This window comes from Schistocerca cancellata, chromosome 3, assembly GCF_023864275.1.
Source record: "Schistocerca cancellata isolate TAMUIC-IGC-003103 chromosome 3, iqSchCanc2.1, whole genome shotgun sequence".
In the NCBI taxonomy this organism is placed as follows: domain Eukaryota; kingdom Metazoa; phylum Arthropoda; class Insecta; order Orthoptera; family Acrididae; genus Schistocerca; species Schistocerca cancellata.
The window spans coordinates 233,966,534-233,976,538 of NC_064628.1; the positions used below are offsets into that span (position 1 = coordinate 233,966,534).

The 10,005-nt window shown below is 41.0% G+C and overlaps 1 non-coding gene across 1 annotated transcript; it reads right to left on the reverse strand.

Annotated features, from left to right (window-relative positions):
• Nucleotides 1-8,891: 8,891 nt before the first annotated feature.
• Trnap-cgg (transfer RNA proline (anticodon CGG)) lies at nt 8,892-8,966 on the reverse strand. The gene has a single exon. It is a non-coding gene; the product is annotated as a tRNA-Pro (tRNA).
• Between the last annotated feature and the right edge of the window lie 1,039 nt (nt 8,967-10,005).

The following is a 10,005-nucleotide window of genomic DNA, read 5'->3' on the forward strand; positions in this document are numbered from 1 at the left end:
GCAGCATCCCTGAATATGGAAGTTAATAGGAATATAAAAAAAGGGAGGAAGGTTTATCTGTTTAGCAAGAGTAATAGAAGGCAGATTTCAGACTACCTAACAGATCAAAACGAAAATTTCTGTTCCGACTCTGACAATGTTGAGTGTTTATGGAAAAAGGTCAAGACAATCGTAAAATGCGTTTTAGACAGGTACGTGCCGAGTAAAACTGTGAGGGACGGGAAAAACCCACCGTGGTTCAACAACAAAGTTAGGAAACTACTGCGAAAGCAAAGAGAGCTTCACTCCAAGTTTAAACGCAGCTAAAACCTCTCAGACAAACAGAAGCTAAACGATGTCAAAGTTAGCATAAGGAGGGCTATGCGTGAAGCGTTCAGTGAATTCGAAAGTAAAATTCTATGTACCGACTTGACAGAAAATCCTAGGAAGTTCTGGTCTTACGTTAAATCAGTAAGTGGATCGAAACAGCATATCCAGACACTCCGGGATGATGAAGACATTGAAACAGAGGATGACACGCGTAAAGCTGAAATACTAAACACCTTTTTCCGAAGGTGCTTCACAGAGGAAGACCGCACTGCAGTTCCTTCTCTAAATCCTCGCACAAACGAAAACATGGCTGACATCGAAATAAGTGTCCAAGGAAAAAAAAAGCAACTGGAATCACTCAACAGAGGAAAGTCCACTGGACCTGACGGGATACCAGTTCGATTCTACACAGAGCACGCGAAGGACGGCCGTGTACCCCAAGTCTCTAGAGGAACGGAAGGTTCCAAATGATTGGAAAAGAGCACAGGTAGTCTCAGTCTTCAAGAAGGGTCGTCGAGCAAATTGCGCAAAACTATAGACCTATATCTCTGACGTCGATCTGTTGTAGAATTTTAGAACATGTTTTTTGCTCTCGTATCATGTCGTTTTTGGAAACCCAGAATCTACTCTGTAGGAATCAACATGGATTCCGGAAACAGCGAGCGTGTGAGACCCAACTCGCTTTATTTGTTCATGAGACCCAGAAAATATTAGATACAGGCTCCCAGGTAGATGCTATTTTCCTTGACTTCCGGAAGGCGTTCGATACAGTTCCGCACTGTCGCCTGATAAACAAAGTAAGAGCCTAAGAGCCTACGGAATATCATACCAGCTGTGTGGCTGGATTGAAGAGTTTTTAGCAAACAGAACACAGCATGTTGTTATCAATGAAGAGACGTCTACAGACGTTAAAGTAACCTCTGGCGTTCCACAGGGGAGTGTTATGGGACCATTGCTTTTCACAATATATATAAATGACCTAGTAGATAGATGATAGCGGAACAAACACTGGTAGCAGTTACTTCTGTAAAATATCTGGGAGTATGCGTACGGAACGATTTGAAGAGGAATGATCATATAAAATGAGTTGTTGGTAAGGCGGGTACCAGGTTGAGACTCATTGGGAGAGTCCCTAGAAAATGTAGTCCATCAACAAAGAAGATGGCTTACAAAGCACTCGTTCGACCTATACTTCAGTATTGCTCATCAGTGTGGGATCCGTACCATTTCGGGTTGACGGAGGAGATAGAAAAGATCCAAAGAAGAGCGGCGCGTTTCGTCACAGGGTTATTTGGTAACCGTGATAGCGTTACGGAGATGTTTAGCAAACTCAAGTGGCTGACTCTGCAAGAGAGGCGCTCTGCATCGCAGTGTAGCTTGCTCGCCAGGTTTCGAGAGGGTGCGTTTCTGGATGAGGTATCGAATATATTGCTTCCCCCTACTTATGCCTCCCGAGGAGATCACGAATGTAAAATTAGAGAGATTCGAGCGCGCACGGAGGCTTTCCGACAGTCGTTCTTCCCGCGAACCATACGCGACTGGAACAGAAAAGGGAGGTAATGACAGTGGCACGTTAAGTGTCCTCCGCCACACACCGTTGGGTGGCTTGCGGAGTATAAATGTAGATGTAGATGTAGATTAAAAGAAGGGACTGATTCCTACACCGTCCCTCAGACATCAAGGAATAATCGATTTCATAATAACGGTGAGTGTGGAGAGTATAAATTGCAGCGGGATACCAAATCTTAACCACAGTCCCTGACAAAAAATGTGAAGCACCCGGAAACGGTGGTGAAAAAGAAATAGAACTTCAAGGGTTGGGAGGGTACATGATGTTATTTCAGTGGTTACAACATCGTGTCCAATTTACAAAGAACTCGGCAGTATGTGCCCACTTATCAGCATGACGTTCCAACCTCTCTTGCCAAAATGCATGCGCTGATGCGGTTGTGAAGGATGTGATAAAGAAATTCTATCCTCTCGCCAGGGAAGCTCGCAAACAACTGTTGAAACAGATCAATAACATCCTGGATACTGACACTGGCATATATTTGACGTCCCAACTGGTCCCGCACATGTTATAATGGGAACAGTCTGGTGATGTTCCTGTCCTTGGGAATACCTCAGTATTACGCAGAAAATTCCTATGTGTAGATGAACATTGTCCTGTTAAAGAAAGGCACCACAGCATTGTTGCATGAGACGTAACACGTGAGGCTACAAGATGTCAGTGACGTACCGTTGCGCCGTCACAGTACCATCAGTTACCACCAGCTATGACCTGTGCCACATCCAATGGCTCCCCGCACCATGACGCAAAGAGTAACGCTGCTGTGTCTCTCCAAAACACTGGTACATGGAACCTCTCCACAGATCACTGCAGTACTCACCGCCGACGTCATACGTGATGATTCGCCACCATTCGTCAGCAGTCCACGCTTCCTGGTCACGACGCCAGTCCAAACGCAGCCGTTTGTGTTGTAGTGCTAGCAGCAGCCTACACAAAGGACGTTAATTCCCTAGTCCAGCTTGCCATTTTCCGATCAGTGGTGTCGGATAACACAGAATGTTGCAGGGCGTTCACTACATGTTCTAAGATGAGAGGCGCAGATGTAAAGGGGTTGCATTACGTTTGGTGTACACTACAATGTTCCTCCATTGTGGTGGTTAGACATGATCGACCGTATTTTTTGAGTGTACTGGGCCCTCGCTTTCCGATGTAATCCAACATCGGACCACTATAACATCCAGATACCCCACGAATCTCGACAATGCACTATTCGACCTGCCATCCAAAGGGAGTCCCGAAGTGAGGTCCCTTTCAAGCTCTGTCAGCTGCTGTCTCACACGAATGCTTGGTATCTTGGTGTTCATCATGCAGAACACTCAACATCTGCCGTTGTCCACAGCCCTTGTATACCCTACCAGGCATGGTAACAACGCAACAAGAACAAGACTAATACACTGTGTTGACCATTCTATTTGTCACAGAGAATTGCAGCTCTCATCGTTTACGTACCTGCTCGTGGTGTGTACATATACTACTTACACAGTAATCTGACCATGTCCTCTGGGTGCTTCAATTTTTATCAGACAACATATTTATTAAGCACGTCAAGTGGAAGTAGGATGCAGCAGGTATACAAAAATGAAGACGGTTGCAGAGCATAGATCAGTTTTCGCACTCAACGCCACAAGAGCAAAATTATTTCTGTTGTATTAAAGAATGCTTTTGATATCCACGTCTGAATACTTAGACATATATCAAATGTAGAATGTGCTCTGTAACTCAGAATTTGTCAATCGTTAATCTGAATGTAAGCAAACCGAAAGCCTTAAAGGCTGCAAGAAAATAAAGAACTCCGATATTCCTAAACGTCGAGTTCTCATATATAACTGTCGCTTCAGATAAACATTCTTATTATAACAGACGCAATAGTTAGAATTAGATGAACACCTGGGAGGTTTAAGTCCCTGGAGAAGCTGCGCAGAACAAATCACCATTTTACAATAGTCATGACAATAGAGGAAACAAAAGTTTAACAAGGCGTACGACTGCATCCATAGGCTTTGAATATTAAAAATCTTACAAAATTTCTTACTTCACCCAAAATTACGCAAATTGATAGAACTTTCCTTAACCATCACAAAATCTGAAGTCAAGATCAGAGGGAAATTTTCTGACTCATATGCCACAAAAAGAGGTTTAAGGTAGGGATACTGCTTGTCGGGAATCGTTGCAACAGAAATTAAAACTGTCTGGATTCGCTGTCTAATAAGATTCAGGAAAAGAGACAATAAGTTCAATCATTTGAGAAAACAACTAAGAAGATCGGCTTTGGGACATCGTTCAAAAAGCCGAAATTATATAACTGACTTACCACTGGTAAACAAAATCAGAATAGAAGAACGAGGAATCAAAACCGTAGACACATTTTAATATTTAGAAGATCTCATAACATATGAAGATTGGATATGGAAGTCTTCAAAGTGCCAAATCTCACATTTGTGAGGGAAATGGAAAATAAATTATCTCTGTTTGAGCATAACTGATTTGTACCTAAAAAAACTGAGAAAATATTTTTATACAACAGATTTATACCGCTCACCTCATCACCACAAGAAATAACGAAACAAATTAGAAAATAACACTTCATTAAGTATGTTCTAAGTACCACACGAGGAGACCGACTACATTTATTTGCCGATAAGTAAGTTTTTGTTTCAAGTCGCATTATTATTGACACATACGTTTCATTTGTGGTAATACAGGGTGTCCTACTTAAAACCGGTACTCCTCATGCCCGAGATTCAAGTAACAATGAACCAACTAAAAAAGAACAGATAATAGTAACGTTAAAAATGTAGTAACCTGTTTATAAGAGATACAGGAAGTGGTGGCCATGGGCATACAGACATTGCTGACTTCGTATGATGACGTTATCAGCAATATGCTGTAATTCTGCCACTGTGAAGTTGTTAATTTCTCTCTATTGTGAGAGAACTGTCAACACACACTTTGCTTTTTAGTGTGGGGACTCTGGGGGCTAGAGGCTTGAACTGACAAATCTGTCTTCAGGGAACACAAAGGTGGTATGGGCCGTACTTTGGTTGGTTATGTGAGAGGTTGCTCCATCTTGTTGGAATACTGCTTACAGCTTCTCTGTATCTGTTAACATTGCATAGAAAGTGTCAAAAATCTCTAGATATCTGGCACTATTTAAGGTGTGATTGAAAAATATGGGGCCAATGTTGCAAATGCTGGACAACGCACACCAAACATCTATCTTCTATGAGTGGAAAGGTTCTTAATGCAGAATATGTGGGTTGCCCTGCGAGCGGCATCTGAAATTCTAGGAACTTACATAACCTGACAAGTGAAACCAGGGCTCATCTGACATGAAATAAAGCAACGTGTCCAAGCAACAGTTAGCATCATCATTTCATATCTTTTAGTACACAATGACTCGATGTATGAGATACACAAACCTCCTACGTTAACCTTCTTACCGACCTGTGGGGACTTTTCGTACTCGTATATGCCAATTCTGTCTATAGTTTCAGGGATCCTCACTGTCGGTCGCCTAATCCTCTGCACATTCTGAATGGAACCTACAGTCCTCTATTTATTTAATAGAGCTGGTTCTGGGGAGTTACCTATCACGATACTTCGCTTGAAACATTTCTTTACGTTCCTTGATGGAGCCTGTCTCTATGTATCACTCCACAATGTCAATTCGCTGTGCTACTGCAAACTGCTCCGTTTATATAAAAACTCAACATAAGAGCTTCCCACAAAAATTGACGAACGAACACACAGCTGCACTCAAAATGCAGTGTAACCAACTTTCGAGACAGTGTTGCCACTTCACAAGCAGTTAGACTAGAGATGATTAACCGATATGTGAGGCATACCAGTTTTATGTGGGACACCTTGGATAATTACAGGAATACAGTAGTAAGTTTTTAACTAGTGAAACTGAATTCGACAAAAGATGTTTCTTACATATTTCAAATTTTAAAAATCCAGTGGGTAGCACTACGTGGCACTAACACCATGTGCCATCTACTGACGAGTATTTGAAACTTTCTCCATGATTTGGCAGCTTGATCATGTTTAAAGGGACAGAGCACCATAGCATTGAAAACGCTTTTTGTGAAAAAAAGGCGCTTACAAATATTACCATTCCCACTCTTCATAAATATCAACGAGAAACAGAATAAACGAACTGATGAAAGCACGATACATCGCAAAGAATACATATACCAAAAATATCGTTCAGTGCGTAGTTATAAATTTAAAACACTGCAAAACAGTTAAACAACTAGAAATAACACTTTCAAGTGAAACCATTTTCGAAACGACGAGCACAGCAGAAATGGACAACTCGAGATACACAAGGACACTGGAGACTAGAATGAAACTGTCTACAAGAAAATGGAAAAGGTACTGAACGTGATCGAGAAGAAAACGCGTTTCATTCTTCGGACGTCTATTCACGACACATCACACGAATCATCAGGAGGATGACACATAAATTATATATCGCTAAAATGGAGGAAGGATTTGACGGAATTTCAAATTACAAAAAGAGGACAATATAGACAAAATCATGAAAATCGAACACAAACTATTTGAAATAAGTAAGTTTCCTACATTGATTGTTACTCATTTCCATTTTATTTTTGTTTTTATTTTGTGCACCAAGACTTTTCGCCTGTGTAGACATTTTCAAGAAAATGTTTAACCCGTTAGCCATATATATTTTGTGTTGCAGTTAAATAATTTCAGGGGCAGTCCATAACTGATCACAGCCAGTCCATGTCTGAGCTTGAGGGGTGTAGCCATGACATTCGTTACAGCAGAAACAGTAGTGCACAGCCAAGCCATTAATTAGCGTGAGGAAGCATTGAACTGGATGCAGCGACACCCCTACAACACAGTTAAATTATGTGACAAGCAAGCTAGACTTAATACGAAAATCAACAAACAGAGAATGGGAAGGATGATTTCAGGCGGAACAAGGAAGTTGAAGTTCGAGGGAATGCATACATATTAGGCCTACAGAAAAGTGAAAACCCCTCATTATCAAATTGACAAATACATAATATCCTAAATTAATATGCTGATTAAAATTGTCGTTTAAATAGATAATTGTATGATTCTAAATTTTTAAGACCATTTTTATGGAGAATGACCGCAATAAAATATGTGTTGGCAATCGGCCATTACCAATAAACATTTCATTGCACTCAGGACTGCTTTTAAATGAATTTTAAAACTGTATGGCTACTACTGATAAACATCTTTGCCAATCAAATAGGTTATGTAGCTGTATTATTACGAGGAAATACAATAAATTTCTCTATGAATTTTAAGTTTCCAAAAATTAATCCTGTAAAATTAGGCGTTTCTTCATTTCTTCGGTTGCTGCAATACAGAAATCAAGACATTTACGTTTTAGTTGATGAATTCCCCTTTCACATTCTCTAGGGAGGGTTTGCAGTAACTGTTCACATTCGAGGCCAAGATACACTGATTTTAATGGGAGACAATGGCATGGTTGTGCATATCAGTGAGGACACCAGGGTTTAGAAAGTTGACCCACGTTTTGAAACAGACGCAAGGAACCTCCTGAAAGCTTGTGAATTAATATTTTCCTCAATTGAAAAAGGGCGTTAAAACTTTTGAAGTAAATCAAACATGTAAGCTTTAGTATACGAATTTTCTAATTCACGAAGAATTATTTGCTAACTTTAATTTATCCCCGACAGTTTCTAAGTGAAAGTAGTGCAAAAATACATCCCAGTTTTCCAGCATTCGAACGACATATGCATGTAAAACAAGCCATAGCGTAACTGATAATTTAAGCACCTTTTTACGTATGACTCCAAAAAATTCTTGTGAAGTAGCGCAGCGCTTTGCACTGCCAGATATGTAGCTTGCCATGGACGTTATTAACTCTTCAGAGGATCTAGAAATCTTCTCACATGCCTTGCTTGTAACTACAACAGATGAATGGCTTATACAGTTGAGAATAATCAGATTTGATACAACATTTCTGAGTCTTGTTACGACCGAATTGCGGCTTCCCATCATTACAGACGCATTGCCACAAGCCATGCCAGTAACATTTGTAATTGAAGTATCCTTCTCTTTCAACATACTCTCCAGAGCTATAAATAGGGTTTCTGCCGAGCAGTCTTTGGCATCCAAAGAGATCAATTCCTGAAGTTGTGTCTTCACACGTCAGTCAATTGGCGACATATATTTCGCTAAAACGGACGTATGTTTGTCACCTGATTTGTTCGTACTCTCGTCCACCAGAATAGAAAATTTAATGTTCTTTAGCAACCTAACCGTTTTATCACTTTCCGCCTGAGCAATAACATCTTTCATTATACTGGTACACGTTGTATAATATAAGGTCACCTTTGAAGCAATTAAAGAGTCAGAGAAAACATCTTTTAACACATGTCATCAACAGTTCAGTTACTTTGCACAGTTTTAATATTTTTTAATGTGTGTAACTCGATGAGCATGTTTGCGAGTTCGTTTTTACCACAAGTAACAATCACGTTACATGCCTTACACTGTGTCTTTCTGTTGTCACCTTCAACGGCCTGCAAACAACCTTTAAATCTGTCAATTTGAAGCCCAGAGCCTTGGAAAGTTTTAGTATGTTTTTTCCAGATCTAATTCACTGCACCATATTTCGGTTTATTTGCATTCCAAGGATCACAGTCTGACATTCTTAAATGTGTACAAAATAAACGACACAGAAACAATTATTATTTAATAAGATCAAGATTCGCACACAAGACTCAAATTACAAGCGGTAACGAAGGGGTAATAACTTTGAGTGACACTTGAGTTAACTGAGTACATTAAAGCACTTAAAACAATACCGTATCACAACATGCTACGTTACCGCTTAACATGGCGCTTGACTTGGCCTCCATCTAGCTTGCATTCTAAGATGCATTGTTTATTCGGAAGTTCAACAATGTTTCACACATGTTGTCCATTCATAAATAATGATATTTTTAAGTCTTGAAACTTCCTGGCAGATTAAAACTGTGTGCCGGGCCGAGACTCGAACTCGGGACCTTTGCCTTCCGCAGGCAAGTGCTCTACCAACTGAGCTACCCAAGCACGACTCACAGCTGTACTTCTGCCAGTACCTCGTCTCCTACTTTCCAAAACTGTGAGGACGGGGCGTCAGTCGTGCTTGGGTAGCTCAGTTGGTAGAGCACTTGCCTGCACAAGGCAAAGGTCCCGAGTTCGATTCTCGGGCTGGCACACAGTTTTAATCTGCCAGGAAGTTTCATATCAGCGCACACTCCGCTGCAGAGTAAAAATCTCATTCTGGTATTTAAGTCTTGTATTATACGAAAGGCCCCAAGCCTCCCCCCCCCCCCCCATTAACCATGGACCCTGACGTTGGTGGGGAGGCTTGCATGCCTCAACGATACAGACAGCCGTACCGTAGGTGCAACCACAACGGAGGGGTATCTGTTGAGAGGCCAGACAAACGTGTGGTTCCTGAACAGGGGCAGCAGCCTTTTCAGTAGTTGCAGGGGCAGCAGCCTGGAGGATTGACTGATCTGGCCCTGTAACACTAATTAAAACGGCCTTGCTGTTCTGGTACTGCGAACGGCTGAAAGCAAGGGGAAACTACAGCCGTAATTTTTTCCGAGGGCATGCAGCTTTACTGTATGATTAAATGATGATGGCGTCCTCTTGGGTAAAATATTCCGGAGGCAAAATAGTCCCCCATTCGGATCTCCGGGCGGGGACTACTCAAGAGGACGTCGTTATCAAGAGAAAAAAAATTGACGTTCTACGGATCGGAGCGTGTAATGTCACTACCTTAATCGGGCAGGTAGGTTAGAAAATTTAAAAAGGGAAATGGATAGGTTAAAGTTAGATATAGTGGGAATTAATGAAGTTTGGTGGCAGGAGGAACAAGACTTTTGGTCAAGCGAATACAGGTTTGTAAATACAAAATCAAATAGGGGTAATGCAGGAGTAGGTTTAATAATGAATAAAAAAAATAGGAGTGCGGGTAAGCTACTATAAACAGCATAGTGAACGCATTATTGTGGCCAAGATAAATACGAAGCCCACGCCTACTACAGTAGTACAAGTTTATATGACAACTAGCTCTACAGATGATGAAGAAATTGATGAAA